We start from the raw sequence: 9,788 nt of genomic DNA on the forward strand, positions 1-9,788 counted from the left end.
GCAAGAGAGGATAAAGGGGACAGAAAAGGCATCCCCCATACACACCCTATTCCATAGGTAATTCGTCTCGAGTTATTTTTAAGACCACAGATCCCAAGGAGGCCTCACTTAGGGTGTTCTGGGCAAAACGCCATCATATTTAGCCGTGAAGATCTCGTTTAGGGTTGCACGGGAAAAAATATAAAAATATGTATATTGTCTGTGTTTTAACATGGTCTCTTTTAGGGGTCAAAAAAGCTTGAGCCACGCCCAGATCGGTCTCCTTTAGGAGTTTAATTCAAAATTTCCGACGAGCATTCCCACCCCTTTCATATGCGGAGTGCCCCCGTGGGGGAGAGTGCGAGCGGATCGGACGAGTGTGTAAAGAGTGAAACGGTCGGAATAAAAAACAGTGGAACTTGTCATTAACGCAGTACGTTTTATTCGCTGAACCCACGGAGTGTAACAAGGCTGAGTATGATTTGAAAAATAATACAAATCGAGGAACTGAACACCCTTCGAGATCTGCATATAAATTCTTCAAATCATATAAGAGCCAAATTAAAGTAATTTTTTTGTTTGTTATTCATTCGAAATAATTCATACTTTCATACTACAACATGCTTACCTCGATCCTATCTTTCTTCATTTGCCTGCTCGCCCCGGCAATTCTAGATAATATTAGAGAGAGAGAGAGAGAGAGAGAGAGAGAGAGAGAGAGAGAGAGAGAGAGAGGCAGATTCATGTGCGTATTTGCTACGATCGATGGGTATTTGCTACAGTAGCAAATACCCATTTTTCCATTTATGGGTATTTGCTACCGTAGCAAATACCCATTGAAATTTCGAGTGGGTATTTGCTACCCAAAATGGGTATTTGCTACCGTAGCAAATACTCACTGAAATTTCGACTGGGTATTTGCTACTCATAATGGGTATTTGCTACCGTAGCAAATACTCATTAAATTGTAAAGTGGGTATTTGCTACCCATAATGAGTATTTGCTACCGTAACAAATACTCGTAGCGCTTAACAAGGGGCATTTGTTACCATAATTATGGATATTCGATTCCGTAGCACATTATCAAACTTACAAGTGGATACATGTATGTGCTGCCAACAATAAGCAATGATAATAATAACTTTAGTACTGCTACACGACTTCATATTAGTAGCTACGGCTGCAAACAATTTTTAAAGTACATAGATAATTAAAGGCTATAAAAAGTAGGGCCAAAACATGGGTCAGCTTGGAGATTTCTAATCTGTATATATGGAAACAACACTTAATGAAATTATTTATGAAAGCTGCTTTAAAGAGGCAACCCGTTCAAAATAATATATAGTTAGAGCAGAACTTAAAGAGAAATAAATAAACTTTTTTAAAACTAAGTTGTACTTAAAAGGGAAAACAATGGCTTCTTTAGAAGCCACCAAATCTAAAAAAAGTCTATACCAACAGATAGCAAACACGATTAGTCTAATAATAAACAACTGAATATCTGACCCGAAGAACCACCACACCCCACGGTTGGTGCGTGGTGTACCCATCATATAAGTGATTTCACATTATTTAATATGCAATGTAACTGTTCCCAGCTCTACACTACATAGACCTTCATAGCCCAATATACCCCTTCTTAGCTCTACATAGCAATAATGGCCGTACATAGCCCTACATGTACATTGCCCTACATCGCCTAATATCCGTACTTAGTAAAATCCAACTAGTGGTCTATTATCAATGCTGCGTTCTGATTGGTTGAGCTACTACTAGGCTATATGTTATAGCCCACTAGTAGCGAAAAGTGCCGGCAATTTGGTGGGCAAAAAATGATTAAAGTGTAGCTTTAGCTAGCTAAAGTTGTTTCGTCTCAATATTTTTGACCAACTAGTTGGATTTTACTAAAACAATTATTCGTCTCCCCCTCATGGCCTCTGAGTCAATAGCCAATTCGGCCTTCGGCCTCAAATAGCCTTAAATAGCCCTAAATAAACCTGCATAGCCCTACACAGCAATATATAGCCGCGCATAGGCGTACCTAAGCCCTACATAGCCGTACATAGCACTACGTAGCCCTTCATAGCCGTACATAACCGTGCATAGCCGTGCAGAGCGGTACATCGCCCTACACAGCCGTTTATAGCCACGCTTAGCCGTACATAAGCTCTAGATAGCCTTAAACAACCGTACCATGCCGTGCATAGCCATACATGGACGTACATAGTCGTACATAGCCGTACGTAGCTGTACATAAGCTCTACATAGCCTTACATAGCCGCCGTACATAGCCGTGAATAACGCTACATAGCCGTGCATAGCTGTGCATAGCCTTACATAAGCTCCACATAGCCTTACAAGGCCGTACCATGCCCTGCATAGCCGTACGTAGGCCCTGCATAGCCCTACATAGCCGTACATAACCGTGCATAGCCGTGCAGAGCAGTACATCGCCGTACACAGCCGTTCGTATCGACGCTTAGCCGTACATAAGCTCTACATAGCCTTGCATAGCCTTAAATAACCGTACCATGCCGTGCATAACCATGAATGGCCGTACAAAGCCGTACAAAGCCGTACAAAACCGTACATAACCGCGCCTAGCCGTGCATAGCCCTACATATAGCCGAACAAAATCGTGCATAGCCGTGAATAGCCGTGCATGGCCGTACATAAGCTCTACATCGCGTTACACAGCCGTACCATGCCGTGCATAGCCAAGCATGGCCGTACATATCCGTGCATAGCCATGCATGGCTTTACATAGCAATGCATAGCCGTACATAATCCCTAAATAGCCTTTCATAGCCGTACATAGCCCTGCATACCCGTAACATGGCGTTCATTGCCGTGCATAGCCCTACATAGCCGTACATAACCGTACATAAGCTCTACCTAGCCTTATACAGTCGTTCCATAGCGTGCACGGCCATGTATGGCCGTACATAGCCGTACGTGCTGTCCATAAGCCCTACATAGCCCTGCATAGCCGTGCATCAGGGGCACCCAACGTCAATGTTCGGAAAATATCTGTTCGAAAACCATTTGAGATCTAGAATTTTCGGAACATTTGTTTTAAAATTTCTTGCTTTCCTGCCTCTCCTAGGATTTTCGAACATTTAAAAAATGGTATAATTGCCAATTTTTAATGGATTTTTACCCTAAAAAGGTCACCTAGAATTTTCGGGAGCCTTTTTTTTGGCTGAAAGTTTCGAAAAGGCAAGTTTTAATCCCTAAGATTTTCGGATCACTAGACTTTCAGCTAAGAAATCTGAACAGATGAAAAATTTTTAGGGGATAAAAATATGCCTATATCTACCGTTTAAATACTAAAATCCGTTTAACAATGCTATGCTTAAGTGTTTTTGAACTATATTCTCGTTGGGTGGCCCTGGTGCATAGCCGTAGTTAGCCGTGCATGGTTATGCATAGCCGTGCATAGCCCTACATAAGCTCCACATATCCTTACAAGGCCGTACCATGCCCTGCATAGCCATGTTTGGCCGCACATAGCCTTGCATAGCCATGCATGGCCGTATATAGCCATACATAGCCGTACATAAGCCCTACATAGCCCTACATAACCGTACATAGCCGTGTAGAGCGCACATCGCCGTACATAGCCGTTCATAGCCACGCTTGGCCGTACATAAGCTCTACATGGCCCCACATAGCCTTAAACAACCGTACCATGCCGTGCAGAGCCATGCATGGCCGTACATAGCCGTACATAACCGTGCATAGCCGTGCAAAGCTGTGCATAGCCCAACATAGCCGAACAAAACCATGCATAGCCGTAAACAGCCGTATATAGCCGTACATAAAATGTACATGGCCTTACACAGCCGTACCATGCCGTGCATAGCCATGCATGGCCGTACATAGCCGCGCATTGCCGTACATAGCTGCCCATAGCCGTTCATAGCCGTTCATAGCCGCACATAGCTGTCCATAGCCGTACATAGCCGCGCACAGCCATATGTAGCTGTGGATAGCCGCACATATCCGTACATAGCCGCGCACAGCCATATGTAGCTGTGGATAGCCGCGCATATCCGTACAAAGCCGCGCACAGCCATACATAGCTGTGGATAGGCGTGCATAGCCGCGCATGGCCGTGTATAGCCGCGCATAGCCTTAGACAGCCGTGCATAGCCTCGCATAGCAGTACATAGCCGTACATAACCGCGCATTGCCGTACATAGCCGTGCATAACCGCACATAGAAGTACATAGCCGCGTATAGCCATCCATAGCCGTACATAGCCGCGCACAGCCATACATAGCTGTGGATAGCCGTGCATAGCCGCGCATGGCCGTGCATAGCCGCGCATGGCCTCACACAGCCGTGCATAGCCTCGCATAGCAGTACATAGCCGTACATAACCGCGCATTGCCGGACATAGCCGTGCATAGCCGCACATAGAAGTACATAGCGGCGCATAGCCGTCCATAGCCGCGCAAAGCCATACATAGCTGTGGATAGCCGTGCATAGCCGAGCATGGCTGTGCATAACCGCGCATGGCTTTACACAGCCGTGCATAGCCTCGCATAGCAGTACATAGCAGTACATAACCGCGCATTACCGTAAATTGCCGTGCATAGCCGCACATAGACGTACATAGCCGCGTATAGCCGTACATAGCCGTACATAGCGCTGCATAGCCATACAGAGCCGTACGTAGCCCTGCACACCCGCACATAGCTGTTCATGGCCGTAAGTAGCTGTAGATATTCATACATAGTAAAAGTAGGGTTTATAGTAATACGTCGGGTCGCGTCGTTAAGACTTATGTTAGTTCCGTTTACGTGAAATAAAAGTGACAGTATAATAATGAACCGGAGAAAACTAGTGAACATTTCGTTAGTCCTATCAATTTAATTATTCTTAAAATTATTAACTATCAATTAAGTATCGAAAGAAGTTCTCTTGTATTTAATTCACAGTCATCAATTTTTTTCACACGGCGCCCATGTTATTCCTGAAGATGTCAAAAAGCTTTTGCACCCTTTGCCTCTCTCTCAAGTTGTTGACTGCGAGACAACGCGCGCTGTCGGCAAGGTTACTCTTTAGCGATATGTACACGCGTGTAAAAAGTAGCCTCTGCCTCCGTCCATTCCCGCGCAAAGAATGCGTACAACAGAAACAATGATAATAATTAGTTTTTAACGAGTTTTCTAAAAGTTTGGATAATGTGTTAGCTTTTCTTTCTACAGCACAGTGTTCATTCCTTCTGCTGTCATGTGCTACCATTTGTGAGCGCGTCATTAAAGAAACACAAGGCTTGGGCAGTTTTGGTCGGATTTATCAGACGACCGAAAACGATCTTTTATATTAACAAATAAAATGTAAAACTCTTCTGATTTTAGTCATGGAGAAAATTGTATAGTAAAAAGTGAAAATTATTTTTATCTGACAGCCTGTTTAGTGCTGGCACTGCAAAATGCAGCTGAAATGAGTTCGCTTCAGAATGACGCATGCTGGCAGAAAAAAAGCGCCATTTGCTCAAGAATAAAAGTCTGCACGGCTATCCGCAGGTTCCTTTTTTGCACGCAGGTGAATATTGCGAAAACGTAACCCCCACTGTCTCAGTACCACTAATCCATGCTCATAAAAATTGCGCAGTAAAATAAAAATGAATAATAAAGAATTAAAATGTGAATGACTACAAGTGTAATAAACGTATGAGATAAACAAAAGGAAAATACAGATATGGGGAATATAGTTGGTGATCGATGTTTTGTCTGAAATATGTTTTTTGCAATGAAAAGTACGTTTTCCTCCAAAAAGGAAAAAATGGGTATTTGCGACCACAAATGGGTATTTGCTGCGAAGTAAAGTTTAGCCATTAAATGCTTAAAATATAAAAAAAACAGCTCTTGACAGGTGAAATGTACGTAAACCATTATGCGAAGCGAGTTGCAAACAACAGTGCTTGGAAAATTCTCCCCCAAAGAGAATTTTTAACTAAAAACTTTGGTGGGCACTTTCAAAAAATCTTCATGTTTTAAGTCTTGTTGAAGATGTAGCTTACAACAGGAAAGATTCGTAAATTAATGGTCTGGTAAAAATGAAAATATTACTAATTCCAGCGGTCTTTAGTAGCAATTTTCCTTTTTTCGAGGACCTTTCGAACCGCTGGTTTTTTCGAATTTTTAAAAAAATTTCGTATCTTGTACCTAAAATTGAGTAATTGCTACGTTGGCGAGGTTTGATTGAAAATAGTACGCGCCAAGTTTTAGGGCTGTGTCAGGAAAATTGAAAAAGTTAGAAAATGATTCATAAACTTTACTGTCCATGTTTTTAATTCAAACTTTTTTCGAATTTACCGTTTGAAAATAGCAGAGCGAGAACAAGTAGAAAATACGCAGTCGACAATCTAAAGAGAGAGAGAGAGAGAGAGAGAGAGAGAGAGAGAGAGAGAGAGAGAGAGAGAGAGAGAGAGAGAGAGAGTCGTGGAGGAGAGGACAACAAACGTGCCCTCTTTACAATACTTTAACATGTGAACAGTCAGCTCGGACGTCAGCATACAAAAGCGCCACTGGCAGCCGCTCTCAGTCCATTTAAGAGCTTACTGTACCAACCCAACCCGTGATGTGAATGATGTGACATGTGAAGGTTGACCACAACACCGGGGTCTACGTCCCTTATTCTTTTCGAACAGTGATGTGGGTTCTTTAACGTCCCACAAGAACCAGATAAGTGTAAGTGCTGTGAGACGGGACCTACGGTTTTTCGTCCTTATCCGAGAAGACTAGAAAGTCTAACCGTTTGCAGATGTCATTACAAAGGCAGCACTTTCTTCTCGGTTATTTAAAGACCCTGAGTGTTGGTCCGGCCGGGGTTTGAACCCGTGACCTCCCGCTCAGCAGACCGGCGCTCTCCCAACTGAGCTAACCAGGCGGCGGTGCAAATTAAGTATATTAAAATAAAGTAAATTAAGTAAAATTAAGTAAATCAAGTAAATTAAGTATCAAATATTAAGTCCAGTAGATATTTTTAAAATAGCAGTTATCATCTGTCAAGTTTTTTTGGTAGTAGTTTGTTATTTCTTCTTCGAAAACTTTTGAGAATTTCCGCCATTTTCTCCATATTTACCAAATACGGTAGAACCTCGATTTAACAAAGTGCCAAGGGACTAGGAAAATTTGTTCGCTATATGGAGGGTCAGTTGTATCGAAAACCTCGATTTAATCAATTTTTTGGGAAAACAAATTGATTTCCAACGCCCAGCATTTCAGGATTTGAACAATTTCTGTACTAAACATTTGTATGAGAAGCTATTGTCTCAGTTCAGAGCTGTACATAGCTACCGCACTAGAAATACAAGGACAGGCAAACAAAACTGCTTAAGATTACTGTACACATAAATTTTATCCTCGCTGGTCTGGCAATCCTCTTTAGCTATTGTTCGGTCACATGTTCACATTTCAGTATTCGTTATGTCGAGGTATATTTTACGTTTGCGTTTCTGGAATGTGTTCGTTGTAACGAGGATTTCGTTAAATCGAGATTCTGTTCCATACATTTTATTGTTATTTTGGCCGGGCTGAAGAAAATCTTTCGTTATACCGAAGACGTCGATATAAAGAGGATCGTTAAGGTGTTTCGATACAGTTTTTCAGAGGCCATGCAGCTATTTTTCAATCGCCTTAAAAGTGTTTTTTCCTTGTCCGATCGCTATAAAATTTTCACCAGTAACTGGCTATGGATGGAAATTTGTGAAAATGAAGTTCTAAGAAAAATCGATCTTACTATGACGACAATAAACAAAACACTTTGAAATTGATAACAGCCGAATTTTGTGTGATTTAGACGAGCTACTGAAAATCCAACACTAGGAACTTAAAGTTTGACTAAAACGAAAATATATTTCGAACCTTAAATTTTCAATAGCCGTGATAGATTATTTGGTAAAAACGTTATAAATGACTCAAATTATTCTTAAGTAGCGTCAGAATGCTGCTTAATATCATATTTTGATGCGACTCTAAAAACGGCTGTGTAGCAGACTACCCCTCCCCCTTCCATTTTTTTTAAAATTGAATTTAACATTCAAGATCCACATTACATTTAATAGCTACTCTATATTTGAAAATAGCCTATTAAAAAAACTCTTTTTAAAACGCTGGGTATTAACCCTAGGGAGTTGACTGCCAGGAGCTCTGAGGCGCGCTGAACATTAAATGCTTCTACTTAGGGAACCCACGCTCTTATTAGTAAACTGCAAATGGAAATTAAATAAGAGATAAAACCTTACCTGTTTTGTTCTATTCTTGAATCGGCTGTGGTGCGAAGTGAAATGGAACGGTTGTTTTACGCTCCACATAGCTCAGAAAACTCCATGACTACGCACTTTTGCTAACCCGGATCCCCTGAGTCCATCTTCGCGTTCCCCATGCACGCACAAAAGACTCAACCAGCAGAAACAAAAGCTTTCAAAAAAAGCAGTTCCCACAAAAAAAAAAAAAAAAAAAAAAACGCATTGCAATACCCATGACGGGGGAAAGAGATGAGAAACTTCTGTGGCCTTAAAGGATTTGCCGCTTTTTTGGCAAATCGGTGCGCTGTTTTTGGCTGCAGTAGAGATTTGTGAGTTGAAAGTGCAAAAGTAACCTGCCTTGCTTTGCAATATGTTGGAAAACAAGACGGAAAAAAAGAACGCGCTGCAAAACCGTATACTTGAGCCTGGGTACATAAAAACCGAGCAACAACAGACCCAAAGTTACGTAAGTGCAATATATTTCTCTATTTATGCTTATATTTCAAGACTTTAATATCTATATTGAATTTCTCAAGCAAAGTCTATACTGAATCGTTCGTAATATATTAAACAGTAGGGACCTCAAGCATCGACGACGGAATGGGACGACGACGCCGACTGGAAATGAAATTTTCCCGCGGGAACCTTCTGGGCATGCGTCAGGTTGTCAAAGCGTCGCCCAGCCTTTGTCGACGACGAAATTCAGGGGGGTTTTCCGTTGTCGCTAAAACGTAAGTATAAAAATATACTTTTTACGTGTAAATCACTCTTTTTCCACCTTGTCATTCAGTACAAGTAGAAATATATTCTTTGTGGATTAGCAGAATCCAAATGTTAAGCACTTTGTCGATTTCTTCGCCTGCTAACTTGAATTTATTTTTCAGGTTCGGTTTGTTTGAAAACCTGAGTGATAGCGGAACAGCAGGCCGGAAAGACAAGTAAGCTTTCCTCTGCTATCTTCTGAACCTACCGTGAGTTTAGATGCTGTTCTTTCCTTGACGGTCTATGTTTACTCGTGCATTTTAGGTTGTACTTTACGATAAATGTTAATTTTTTTCGTACTAAAATTTAATATTTTCCCATGATGTTTTTAGCCGCTAGTGAAGGCAACAATCTACAGTGGACCCCGGAACAGGATGTATGTGGTTATGAGGAGCCTTGAGAGAGGATAAGTTTGGGAGAACATTGCAGCAGCACTGAATTCTCTCCAGCAGCCGAAATTTAGAGTAACTTCAAGTCAAGAGCTGTTCGAGATCGGTATTCACTTTCAACTTCAAAACAAAAACAAAAGCTGCCTGACAAAGAGAAAGCCTCCACAATCAACTTACAGGTCGTAAAGAACAATAAATTTGCCACTGTCGATTACACCATCGTCATAGCTTATAAGATGTAAATTACGGAGGTCTTTGAATGCCATAACAAGACTGTAATAAGACAAAGTTCTTTGCAAAGAAAAAGTCGTCGTCTGTCTGGGAAGCTGCACTGCCTAAACTTCGTTTTCCCCACCAAAAACGAAACCCTTGGCCCAGTCTGCCTCGGTTGCGA

The sequence above is a fragment of the Porites lutea genome, chromosome 3 (genome assembly GCF_958299795.1).
Source record: "Porites lutea chromosome 3, jaPorLute2.1, whole genome shotgun sequence".
NCBI classification, from domain to species: Eukaryota; Metazoa; Cnidaria; class Anthozoa; order Scleractinia; family Poritidae; genus Porites; species Porites lutea.